The sequence below is a fragment of the Acipenser ruthenus genome, chromosome 10 (assembly GCF_902713425.1).
Source record: "Acipenser ruthenus chromosome 10, fAciRut3.2 maternal haplotype, whole genome shotgun sequence".
Classification (NCBI taxonomy): domain Eukaryota; kingdom Metazoa; phylum Chordata; class Actinopteri; order Acipenseriformes; family Acipenseridae; genus Acipenser; species Acipenser ruthenus.
In genome coordinates this window covers 33,370,444-33,383,347 of record NC_081198.1, presented here as the reverse complement: position 1 = coordinate 33,383,347, position 12,904 = coordinate 33,370,444, and the positions used below count along the sequence as shown (strand labels likewise).

The window sequence follows — 12,904 nt, the reverse complement described above, 5'->3', positions numbered from 1 at the left end:
GACAATTTCAATAATGGACTGATTTCCCTATCAGATTTCACACCCCTAAATATTCTATTTCTCCCCCTGTTCTTTAATACCCAGCCTTGATCGTTGAGCAGATGATCTCACTTCCTCAGAATATTTATTCAGCTGGTTTTGATTTTACTTTTAGCTGCTGAAGGCTTTGATGCTGAAGCCGCAAGGCCTTTTTTATATATATATTTGGCATACCTTTTAATAAAAATGCTTGTTTCCTAAGTAAATTGTACAGTACTATTCAGAATGTAACGAATGCAGGGGACTAGTGGTGCAGCTGGCTTGTTCGCTAGCCTCTTAGGACTGGGTCTGAATCCTGCTTAAGGCTCAGGTGAAAAGAGTTTGTCTGTCAAAACCTTGCCTCCAATTTAGTGGTGTAGAAAATATGCATTATCATTCTAAAACATGATACCAGGTAATACACAAAGTTAAATAAACCTCTGTTTGCAAGGCTTTCTTTCAGGTTGCACTTACTGGTCGCTTTACTTGGAGAGTGAAATTTTCCCACCCTTTGACACCTTTTTGTCTTTAACCTTAACCTATGACTGACAAGCTTTGAGCCTGAAGACATCTTGAGGTGAATTGACCTAGGAAGTGAAACAGTAACAGACTTCTTCACAAATTAACTTTCTTTAAACTGAATTATGTTTTAAAATGAAAATACATGTTTGCTATAACATGTTTCTTTCAAAACTACACATTTGAGACAAACTGTAAAGTATATAGTGAATGGAAGTGCATAACAGGTAAGACTTCTGAATGAATTTATAAGCTACACAAATGTTAATATTAGTCTGCATCACAAAAGCAGGTTCTACACTACATTTACAACACTTTCATGCTAAACCGATCAGTCTTTTCTTAGGCTGTTCCTAGATTATTTTCCTTTAAAGCAAAATAATTGGAACAATTTTACAGGATGCACCAGGAACATCTTCCGTTGAAATATTTTCTTAACCTAATCTTTTGATTTATTAATATAACTACCATTTACAACACTTTCATGCTAAACCGATCAGTCTTTTCTTAGGCTGTTCCTAGATTATTTTCCTTTAAAGCAAAATAATTGGAACAATTTTACAGGATGCACCAGGAACATCTTCCGTTGAAATATTTTCTTAACCTAATCTTTTGATTTATTAATATAACTACCTGTTTCAAATTCAATAAACTTAAGGCCAATAAAATATTCATATTTCAAAGCTGACAAAAACTCTTTATTGCTCAAGCAGGGATTACAATGAAAATAAACTACTTACTGCTTCTAAAAAACATGAATACAAATTAGAGCATTCCAAATCCAAACATGAACTCTGTTCTACACAGTGGAAGCCCAGTACACTAACCAGTGTGCCATTTTCTGGCTTACAAAAATAACTAAATAGAAGCCTAAAGCTTAAAGGTATGAGTCTGACCCCTTAGTGGTGTATCTGTAGATATTTCTGGAGTTGGGGATATTCCTGGGTTCTTTGGCAGAGGATGAATAGATAACCTGCATTCCAAAACCACTGCACAATTTGGTACAATTTGCATCCTCTGCTTAAGAGAGGCCCAGGACTGAATGACAGGTCAGGTATGTTGATGCTCTCATGGTAAAGACCCATCTCATCTAACCATTCTCTGTTTACAACTGGTTACAACTCTCTGCTCCATAGAGATGTAACCTTGCAGCTTACTAAAACACCCTCTTTCTATTGTGTACATTAAACTGCTTACAGCTATTTTTTTTTGTATATTTATGTCAGCTGTGTAATGGAAATTATTTTCTTGCCCTTATCATATAACTTCCATGGCAACAGAATTGTACTAAGGGTTCTACACAAGGGCGCTAACAAGGATATGGGTCATTGGATATTCATTGACATACAAATGGTCACAATGCTATGAACCAATAAACACTGGTGATAATCCAGTGCAGTCACTCATATCAGTATCAGTGTGAAATTGTATTAGGTCCGATTAAGGTTTTTAAGAGCTTACAGACCATAGCACTATTTAAACAACAGTCTATGTTGAGTCTATGACCTTGAATGAAATTTACACAAATATGACGAAAGTGCTGCAGGTCCCAAACACCTAATATGATTAAGTTTATCTTGTTAGCATAAGACCATTAATTGAATTATTCTATCTAAGCTTCTTTATCGCAAAAAATGATACAGCATTGCCATTGCACAGCAATATCATAGCTAAAGGAGCATATACTTTCAGTAATTGGGGAAAGTAATCCTTTAGCCGTTACATTATTGCCATTGTAATATCACATCCCCACCAGGTGTCTTTCTTTTGTAATGTAGATAGCTAATCCCATTTATTTCACAGTACCACTTTCTTGTAAGGCGGACCTAGTTTCTGTAAAGTGTATATAATCCCAATGTTTTTATAGGATCGCTGTCAGATTACTGCCTTTTGTTATGAAAAAAACTCCTACGCTAGTTCTGTAAAAGTGATTAGATCAGTAGTGCTCCACCCTTACAATCAGAGCAATAAGAAATCTAGATTCTTTGTGTTGCTTTGAAATTGGAATGCTCTCAGTAAAAGGCCACCTAGCATGTTGGTTTACATTATTGTCATGGTTACAGCTCATGTCTGAGCCTCTTTATGGTTCACATCCACTTCATAGTTTTGATTTATTTTCAATACAAGTAAGTGTTTGATTTGAAATTGTGTGCTCCCTGTCAACAGGCCAAGTTATGCAAACAAAACCTAAACCACTGTTAATCTGCTCCAAAAAATAAAAGTGCAGATGTTTTATCTCACTTCCCTAGATGGTTAGTTACAGCATACATAACAACAACATAAAAACATCATATTGGCTTTCCTATAACTCCTACAGCCACTGAAATCCATTTAGAATCAAAATAAAAGACCCTTCTGCAAAACATGTCTGAAACAGTGAATTTTTATTTATGTAAATTGAAGTGGTGTTTATTATTGGCAAGGCAGCATATCTGGAAGACTTTGTTTGAGTCCTGCACTAATTCCAATGATTTGCAAGAGTCTCAAAAGAGATAGGCTTTTCTGGAGAACTTATTGTGGTGGTGTGCAGGCTGAGTCATAGAGTCAGGGGAGCAGAGGTTTGTGTTGTGTTTGTGCAAAGTCACTGGGCTTGCTAGTCTTGGCTTTGATGCACCCATGAGTTAGGGAGACAAAAACGTCAGGGACGATTTCTTCTTATCACTCTATATTGAACCCTACAGACCAGTCGCCTGGTGAGCTCAAGCAGACACCAGCAGGGCTGGCCTTTGTCCTCCAGAAGCAGTTAGCTCTCTGACATCTACTCTCCAGTTCCTGGGTGTTAGGAGGCATTGGCTTGGCCGTGGGATCGGAGGATGCCCACTGACCTTCAGTTCTTCTGAGCTGTGTGGATTTTAAAGTACTAGCATTCCTATGCTTATCTACACCTCTATGGCTGTGCCACCCCTTTTCTCTGTGCAGCATATCAGATACTGTATGATGGTTTAAACTGGAACATGGTAGAGAATATGGTGGATGTGTAAGCACTTGCTCCGTAATGGAAATACTATTTAAATCGTCTGCTAAGAAATAAATAATAATAATAATAATAATAATAATAATAATAATAATAATAAATAAGACAATGGTATAAAGAAACCTGTTAGAAACCTGTATCTATGTTGTAATAGTGTTATGCCTTATGTCTACTCAATACATGTAGAAAATATCTATGTGTGGCCTTGGATGTCAGTGAATAAATGCAACTTGACTAATGAAACCTGGTAGTTTGTCCTTTTATTTATCCTACTTTATCCTACTCAACATAAAGTAACAGCAACCCTTAAACCAAAGGGAGAGTTCTCCACAGCAACAATGCAGTGCCAGGCCTCAGAAGAATGTGAACTCATCCTTGCTGAATCCATTACTGTATATAAGCAATGGCTTCATTCAGTCTTTAACTGATAGGTATCATTTTACTGGCCATGAAGGTAAGCCACAGCCACTGATTGATATACACATACCACTTTAGTAAAACTTTAGTAAATTAGCACATTGTTGGCTCGCTGCCACAGCTTGGGGATGTCTTTCTTCAGGGGGCTGCTTTGTTTTTTGAAAAACAAGAGGGAATTTTAATTCGGGGAAGTGCGTTTTTATTCAAAGGTATTTATACTTGAAAGTGACATGAACAGCTTGTGTACATGGATGTTTATTGTAATTGAATAATTTGGTTAAGCTCTAGCCCAAATGGAATAACCCCCCTATTTATCTAAGTACTGAAACAGATGAATAATATAGAAAGACCAGGAGTAGCCCGATTTCATGACCAGTTTAGCCCACATGGTACAGTACTTAATATTTAAAATATGGTAATGAGCAATGCATTGGTACCCAAAATAGCATCCATTAACTAGTACTGTAATACTACTACCAGTAGGTTTTTTATTTATCTTACCCAAAACTAGTTTGTTCAGTGGTGACTGCCACTGTCTTGGCAGTCATCACTGCAGAAACGGAGGACAAGAAAAAGTACCAGTACAAAGTGACTGAAGCATGTTGAATGAACCGCCCCACATCTTCTCTGCCTTTAGTGAGTCACTGTATTCATTTGCACCAGGGAACCAGGGCTTTTATAAGGATAAGTAAATACAGATAGTTAGTTTGTCTTCTGGTGTGTCTGTTTAAAAGGTTACAGGGTGGCTGTCAGGGGCTTTCTGCAAATCCTGTCAGCCCATGGCACGACGCACGGAGGGTTAAAAACAGCCCCCCTAAATCAAGCCGTCCTGCTCCTCTGCCTTTTGTAATTTAGCTAATGAAAAGCGCCACACAGGGAGAGGTTGAGACCCCTTTTAATAAAATAGCGCAGAAGAGAGTTTCTGTGTCCATTTGTTCCCTGCAACCAAATCTTTCCCTGTCTCCTCAATGTAAAGGAAGCTGGGCAATGAGCCAAGGGAGTTTGGGGTGAGAAGGACCCTCTGTATCCGTGTGTGTGGGGGGCTTCTATAGGGGGTAGTGCCAATCCCACAAAGACAGAATGGAAATGGGTTTTCCTGCCAACTACAAGAGGGCACGAGGTGGTTTTGCAGCAGACCCCTGGCATGCCACTTCAACTGGCTCCAAGAGCACTTCCAAGTAATACACTATTTATTTAATTGTTTAAACCACTCTTCTATAGATCCTTGTGAGATATGAGAACAAAACTCTTTTAGAAGCAGCAAATTTAGTTTAGGTCACAAAAAAAAATAATGTATTGTACATACAATTTATTGTAACAAACTATTATCATGGATGTTTTAGTGTTAACACGTTACTGAACAGTTTAACCACATTTCTTGATATTACTTTAGTCTTCTGTTATTCAAGCTAGTCTAGGTTACTGTTTTAGTTGGTTTTACTTTCTAATTCCTTTTAGGTGTTTTTTTTTCTAAATTTCAAATGGTTCTATAATGATTTGATTTAAAAAAAAGATGTTTGGTATTTTACTGCATTTATTAGAGGTAATCTAACAGAGGTTGGTACGTTTGGGACAGTAGATGGTGGCCTTCATATTGACTACAGGAGTAGCCTTAACGCTAGAAGCCCCGCGGCGGTCATTTTGGCGGTTTTTGGTTTTAAAATGTAATTTTCTCCAGTCGTGTAAAAAATATGGGCATGAAAGCATGAAACGCGGGAGTGCAGAAATAAAGGAGATATATTACATTATACCTAAAAGCCCCGGGAGCAGTCACATTAACGGAACAGAAAACAATTGTGTGGTCCAGTGGTTACAGAAAAAAGGGCTTGTAACCAGGAGGTCCCTGGTTCAAATCCCACTTCAGCCACTGACTCATTGTGTGACCCTGAGCAAGTCACTTAACCTCCGTCTTTCGGGTGAGACGTAGTTGTAAGTGACTCTGCAGCTGATGCATAGTTCACACACCTTAGTCTCTGTAAGTCACCTTGGATAAAGGTGTCTGCTAAATAAACAAATAATAATAATAATAATTTTGATTATACAGAACGGTATTCTACTTTATTATTTTTATTTACCAGTCCGCAATGTGTTTAGCTGTAATCAGTGAGTGCAGCACAGAAGACTTGTTAAAGAAAACGAAGACCGAACAAGCAATGGAATTGTTACTTCATGGACGGCAAAAAAAACACACATTACTTCCAATGAAACCTTAATCCAACAAGAGATGATGATTTATCCTTCTGAAAAAATGATGCATCGATAGTAAAAAAAACCACTATCGTCCCAGCCCTATTAAACTTACTATATAACATAGTAAGGGATAGTGTGGGCAGTAGCACTATAATCAGTGCTCAACATATTAACTTGTCCTTTGAAATATACTACAATGTATTTCTATTCCATGTGGGGCCCCCCCGCTGTACTGTACATTACCTTTGCTGTGTCCCATGCTGTCCGTAACCCAACGTTATATTTTGAAACATATTGCAGACTCTTTCTACCATTTTGAATCACACATTATGGGTTGTAAATACCAGGGCAATACGTTTCTCAACATGTACTTGGAATGGGAGCATTCCCCAGGAGAACAAACAATTTCTAAGGATCGCTGTGTATCCAGATCACGCTCCCTTGTGCAACAATGCTGGTTTTCTGTTCCCACAATGCACCACTAATTTCAAAGAGCAACAGCATATGATGTTTACAAGAAAACATATTTTTCTCATGGCGAATGTTTCCGAATAATAGTTGAAAAAAGTAACTCCCTAGTTAATTTACCTATGATTCATGAATAAAAAAAACCTCAATACTACTGGGAATATGATGGGGGAAAAGATACTTTGATATGGACAATACTGGATACAACAAAGGTAAAGTTACGTGTTTCTTGTGAAAACTGCTGAGGGTTCTGTAACATTTAAAATACAATTTCAGCCTCCGTGTGCCTGAATGAACCAAATTAAATGTAAAATGATTATAGTGCATTGACAAAAGTGAGACTCTAGTAAAATACAAGCTTAATGTTAACAATTCAGTTAAATAAAAAAACATCTGAAGTACAGCCTCGCTCAATGCAAACCAGGTTTTCTAGCTATAGACTAAAATGCAGTTCAATCCTTTTCTGTGTTTTTTTTTTCTTCTATAGAACATTTTTGTTCAATAAGGTCATCAGGAAAATTCTTTGTGTGAAAGCTTTTGTAAAACATTCCCCAAAACAAACACTTTCAGGTCAGAACACATGCTTGGCCTGTTCTTTAATACATGTGCGTGCCAGCATTGATACATTGATCCATCCATTCATTAAATTTACCTGTGTTCATTAAAAAAAACAGTGAAGAAAGACAATACAGGAAGAACTGTTCACTATTTCTAAAGGTTGACAACCGCAATGGCTCTGTTAGTATTAATGGGCCATAGTAGCACACTTTGTAGAACATTTTGTAAAGTGCCTTCCATTATTGGGTGCTGTTCCTAAATAAATAAATGTAGTGGCCACCTAGAACATCTAATGAAGTGATCTCTTCCCAACACACGAGAAAAGGTTTACTGCTATAGCAAAAGATATGAAAGGAAAGACTTTCGAAAGATAGCCAAAATATTTGTCTACTAAAAGGTTAACAACCACAGTTATTTCTTCATTTCAATGTGCATACATTTTCAGCTACTATGAGGTCACAAAAGCCTACATAATCGAATACACAGGCATTTTCTAATGCCGATCAGCATGTGCTTTGCATTGTCTGGTAAGTTTAGCTGTCTGTATAGAAACTAGGCCCCTGGCAGTGACCTGGAACTACAATGGCACTACAGTAAAAGTAGTGGGATCAGCTTTTCCTTTCTAGTCTACAACAGAAGCACATCTGTCTTTAATAGACCTTAAGGAAAAAAGCTATTTTTTCCTGCGTTACCTGCTTGGCGTCTCTTTGCAGCTCGGAAGGTAAGGATATTTCCAGACCTTATTTGCACGTGTTCTCTTTCACATGGGTCATGCTTCCAACTAACAAAAACACAGCACAGCTAGGGTCACTCACCTCTGACCCCCCTCACCTCCAAAGGTTTCCATTAACTGGATCATGTGAGCATCTCTGTGGTCCAAGCAGGCCCCCAAACAGAGCCCCACATATTTGATCAGCTTGATAAGCTCTGAGCTGTACACTCAGGGGCTTCATCACAGAACAGAGAGGCAACTAGGGTGCGTTCAGAATCACCAATTGACACAGGCAGACTGATATCAGTGTCATTTATATCTCAAGCAATAGAACCACAATCATTGGTAATGTCTGCTTACTGATAACAATTGTATAAGATGCCCTACAGATATACGCAAACATGTAAGTGTGAGATACAGATGGACGTATGTACGAATAGACAAACACTCCCCTATATCCACAGAATCTGATATTATCAATGTAACTTCTGTTAAATAATGTTAATATCAAGTTTCATGACAACTGGATGTGGTTTTCCAAATATCTGGAGAAATCTGTGAAGTACAGTGCCTTGCGAAAGTATTCGGCCCCCTTGAACTTTGCGACCTTTTGCCACATTTCAGGCTTCAAACATAAAGATATGAAACTGTAATTTTTTGTGAAGAATCAACAACAAGTGGGACACAATCATGAAGTGGAACGAAATTTATTGGATATTTCAAACTTTTTTAACAAATAAAAAACTGAAAAATTGGGCGTGCAAAATTATTCAGCCCCCTTAAGTTAATACTTTGTAGCGCCACCTTTTGCTGCGATTACAGCTGTAAGTCGCTTGGGGTATGTCTCTATCAGTTTTGCACATCGAGAGACTGAAATTTTTGCCCAATCCTCCTTGCAAAACAGCTCGAGCTCAGTGAGGTTGGATGGAGAGCATTTGTGAACAGCAGTTTTCAGTTCTTTCCACAGATTCTCGATTGGATTCAGGTCTGGACTTTGACTTGGCCATTCTAACACCTGGATATGTTTATTTGTGAACCATTCCATTGTAGATTTTGCTTTATGTTTTGGATCATTGTCTTGTTGGAAGACAAATCTCCGTCCCAGTCTCAGGTCTTTTGCAGACTCCATCAGGTTTTCTTCCAGAATGGTCCTGTATTTGGCTCCATCCATCTTCCCATCAATTTTAACCATCTTCCCTGTCCCTGCTGAAGAAAAGCAGGCCCAAACCATGATGCTGCCACCACCATGTTTGACAGTGGGGATGGTGTGTTCAGGGTGATGAGCTGTGTTGCTTTTACGCCAAACATAACGTTTTGCATTGTTGCCAAAAAGTTCGATTTTGGTTTCATCTGACCAGAGCACCTTCTTCCACATGTTTGGTGTGTCTCCCAGGTGGCTTGTGGCAAACTGTAAACGACACTTTTTATGGATATCTTTAAGAAATGGCTTTCTTCTTGCCACTCTTCCATAAAGGCCAGATTTGTGCAGTATACGACTGATTGTTGTCCTATGGACAGAGTCTCCCACCTCAGCTGTAGATCTCTGCAGTTCATCCAGAGTGATCATGGGCCTCTTGGCTGCATCTCTGATCAGTCTTCTCCTTGTATGAGCTGAAAGTTTAGAGGCACGGCCAGGTCTTGGTAGATTTGCAGTGGTCTGATACTCCTTCCATTTCAATATTATTGCTTGCACAGTGCTCCTTGGGATGTTTAAAGCTTGGGAAATCTTTTTGTATCCAAATCCGGCTTTAAACTTCTCCACAACAGTATCTCGGACCTGCCTGGTGTGTTCCTTGTTCTTCATGATGCTCTCTGCGCTTTAAACGGACCTCTGAGACTATCACAGTGCAGGTGCATTTATACGGAGACTTGATTACACACAGGTGGATTCTATTTATCATCATTAGTCATTTAGGTCAACATTGGATCATTCAGAGATCCTCACTGAACTTCTGGAGAGAGTTTGCTGCACTGAAAGTAAAGGGGCTGAATAATTTTGCACGCCCAATTTTTCAGTTTTTTATTTGTTAAAAAAGTTTGAAATATCCAATAAATTTCGTTCCACTTCATGATTGTGTCCCACTTGTTGTTGATTCTTCACAAAAAATTACAGTTTCATATCTTTATGTTTGAAGCCTGAAATGTGTTAAAAGTTCGCAAAGTTCAAGGGGGCCGAATACTTTCGCAAGGCACTGTATGACCTGCACATATGCATACAACCACCTCCACTATAGTTCTAATACCTAGTCCACTAAAAGTGTATCCAGAGTGATGTGACAGGGTTTATGGACTTTACCAGAGTAATATGAAACCACAAAACCATGGAAAACTAAACTAATGGCACATTGCACATGTTACCAATTACTTACACATAGAGTAACAGGCTGTAGCTACTTATTAGGAGCTTTTCTCGAAGACTGTTCATTAAGAGACATTGAAGCAGTAGATACCCAGTTGAGATATACATAATTAGCCTGCTTAATATTGAGCAACAAAGGCACTATCACTGGTCCTTTAGACCTATGTAAAACCTTGACCTGATCAGGCATCCTGTGAATGAGAGTGGAGTATGTTGTTTCCCGGGTCTGGATTTCTGATGGCTCGATGGGATTTATAGTCTGCGATTGACTTGGCCAGCATAACGCTGGGATTCCCTCACTCTTTTCAATTGGCCACTAAACATGCTCTGTGTGCACCTTAGCCCATGGAGTGTTCTTCAGTGGTTGGTGTTAGGATTGAAACACCAGAAGCAGCCCTATATCAAAACCTGAATGTATCAGGCTACTAACCACATGCCACTTTCAACATCACAGAATTATAACAGAATATATACAAGTTGTCTTTACACTATACCATGCAAGCTAATGTACACAGGTTATGTTACACAAACCCATGGTAGCATGAGAAAAGCATGCCTTGAAACACTTGAACTAACCACACTTTGATGGTTTTAATGGGCAAATTCCTTACCTGCAATCTTGTCTGTGTTGTAACAGCAACAGCTTTAGTTTATTACATCAAAACGTGATGGTAGTGCATTGTAAAGATACTGTAACAGTATTCCATTTAAAAACTCAGAGCACCGTCCCTCACTGTAAAGCATTTGGTATCACATATGCTCTATGTTTGTAATTCACGTGTCATCTATCTGCACCTGACCCCAGTCTCTCTAGGGAGACCAGCATAATAAACAGCCCCTCTCTGTGAGGAGTGAGATAAAGCCTGTGTCAGGAAATAAAGAGTGGATTACAAATTGCATACAGATGTGCCCAGATCAAAAAGTCCTTTACAGAGTCACCCGGGGGAGTCTGGTACCGACGTAACTACAAAACTTCTTCAATGGAATCCATTTGCCATGAGTCTTTGAAGAGGCTCAGCAATATTCAGAATTCCAACTATCAGATACTGCTGTCAGTCCCAAGGGTGTCAATCCCTAAAAAGTTTACCAGTAAACAGACTGTACATTTCCTTGTCACTGCAGTAAATGCAAAACGTTGTATAAAGTGATTATATAGATGCCTGTGACATACAGATGTATTGGCACTTCCATATACCAATCGATTCTGATTTTCCGAAGGATAAATTACCAAGTCTAATTGAAAGTGGTTTTAAAAACAAAAGTATTGGGAATTATGGCCTTTCTGATTAAAGAATGAACTAGGAGCAGGTAGAGTAGCATTCAGCAGACAGAACAATCTGGACCAAGAGTCCTGGAAGAAAACTCCAAACCTGAAGAAATAAAGAATTTGAATTGTAGGGTAAGCCAGAACACCTTTTGCGAAACAGCCCAATACTCTTACAGCCTAGCTACACAAACGTACCTTCTGGACTGAACCCTATCACTCAGCTACTAAAATACATTCATTTCCACTCCGAAAACCATATACTTCTGGTGTCAGACTACTGGGATGGCAGTCTTCAAAAACAGCAGCAGGATTAGGCGAAACCAAATGGATCTAGCCTGAATTCTGAGTCTCGCAGCCAAATAAGTGGGTGATGTTAGGAGGTTGCCAGAATGCAAAGAATTTCATTTAAATTCAGAAATAACTCAGATTCCACTCCATCCACAAAAGACAACAAGGAGGGTCTGTCACAACAATGGTAATCAGTATACTGAAACATCCAGCATTCTGTACATGAAAAATGAGAATAAACAAAAACACAATGTCACTGGCACTGCACAAAAGTGTTGAATGACCTAAAGCAGGACTTGCTCTAGTTTCAGTGCTGAAATGGATGCAACAAAATCTGTTAATGATACTGGTTTACAGGAGGGGTAGAGGTGTTACTCTGGTGGACTAATTAGCACTGATTCACAAAAATAAATAAAACACCCTACAAGTTTACCATAATAAAAGCAAAGTAAAGCATTTAAAGTATAATGAAAGCATAAGTAATCCCTGTAAAGTCCGAGTGGAAGCTGAGTGCAATCAGGTGACCCTGCACACCACAAGCCAGTCTGCATTCCTGGTTATAGAGCTTTGAACTGATGGGACAGAATCTTCAACAGCAGTGCATCACACAACACTGTATTCATGGTAGACTATGGTACATTGGAATTGGAAAAAACATGTGTTTATTTATCCATTTACTGAAAAACAAAATCTGTTAATATGGACTAAGTTGTGGAGATTACTGTGGCAGAAACAAGGACCAGAACCAGAGGACACAGTTGGAAATTGTGTGGAGACAGACTGAGGACAGAGAGTAGGAGACAGTTCTTTACTTGAAATGGGTTACCGTGCTATTGATGCTGAATCAATGGGATCCTTTAAGACTTGACAATGTCTTTATATCAACCAGCTGCTTGGATCAGGGCAAGGGCCTCCTCTTGATCATAAATGTTCTTATTTTCTTATATACTATTGCAGCTGTCCTTGTGCTACCATTTTAGTACACAGTCATTTCATTTCCATTGAAGTTCCAATGTATTGCCACTGAATATTGAGTTTTATTGATTTTTGGAATGAGGGATCTTGGCTGAAGGCCCATTTGTTCTCTTTTTAAAGTCTTTGGAGTGTGATTATATTTTATGTTTTTACTTTCTG

The 12,904-nt window shown here is 38.7% G+C and overlaps 1 protein-coding gene across 3 annotated transcripts in view; it reads right to left on the bottom strand.

Moving 5' to 3' along the window:
- LOC117405963 (tensin-1-like) overlaps positions 1–12,904 on the bottom strand; it is a 298,134-nt gene that overhangs the window by 192,651 nt on the left and 92,579 nt on the right. The window lies entirely within an intron of this gene.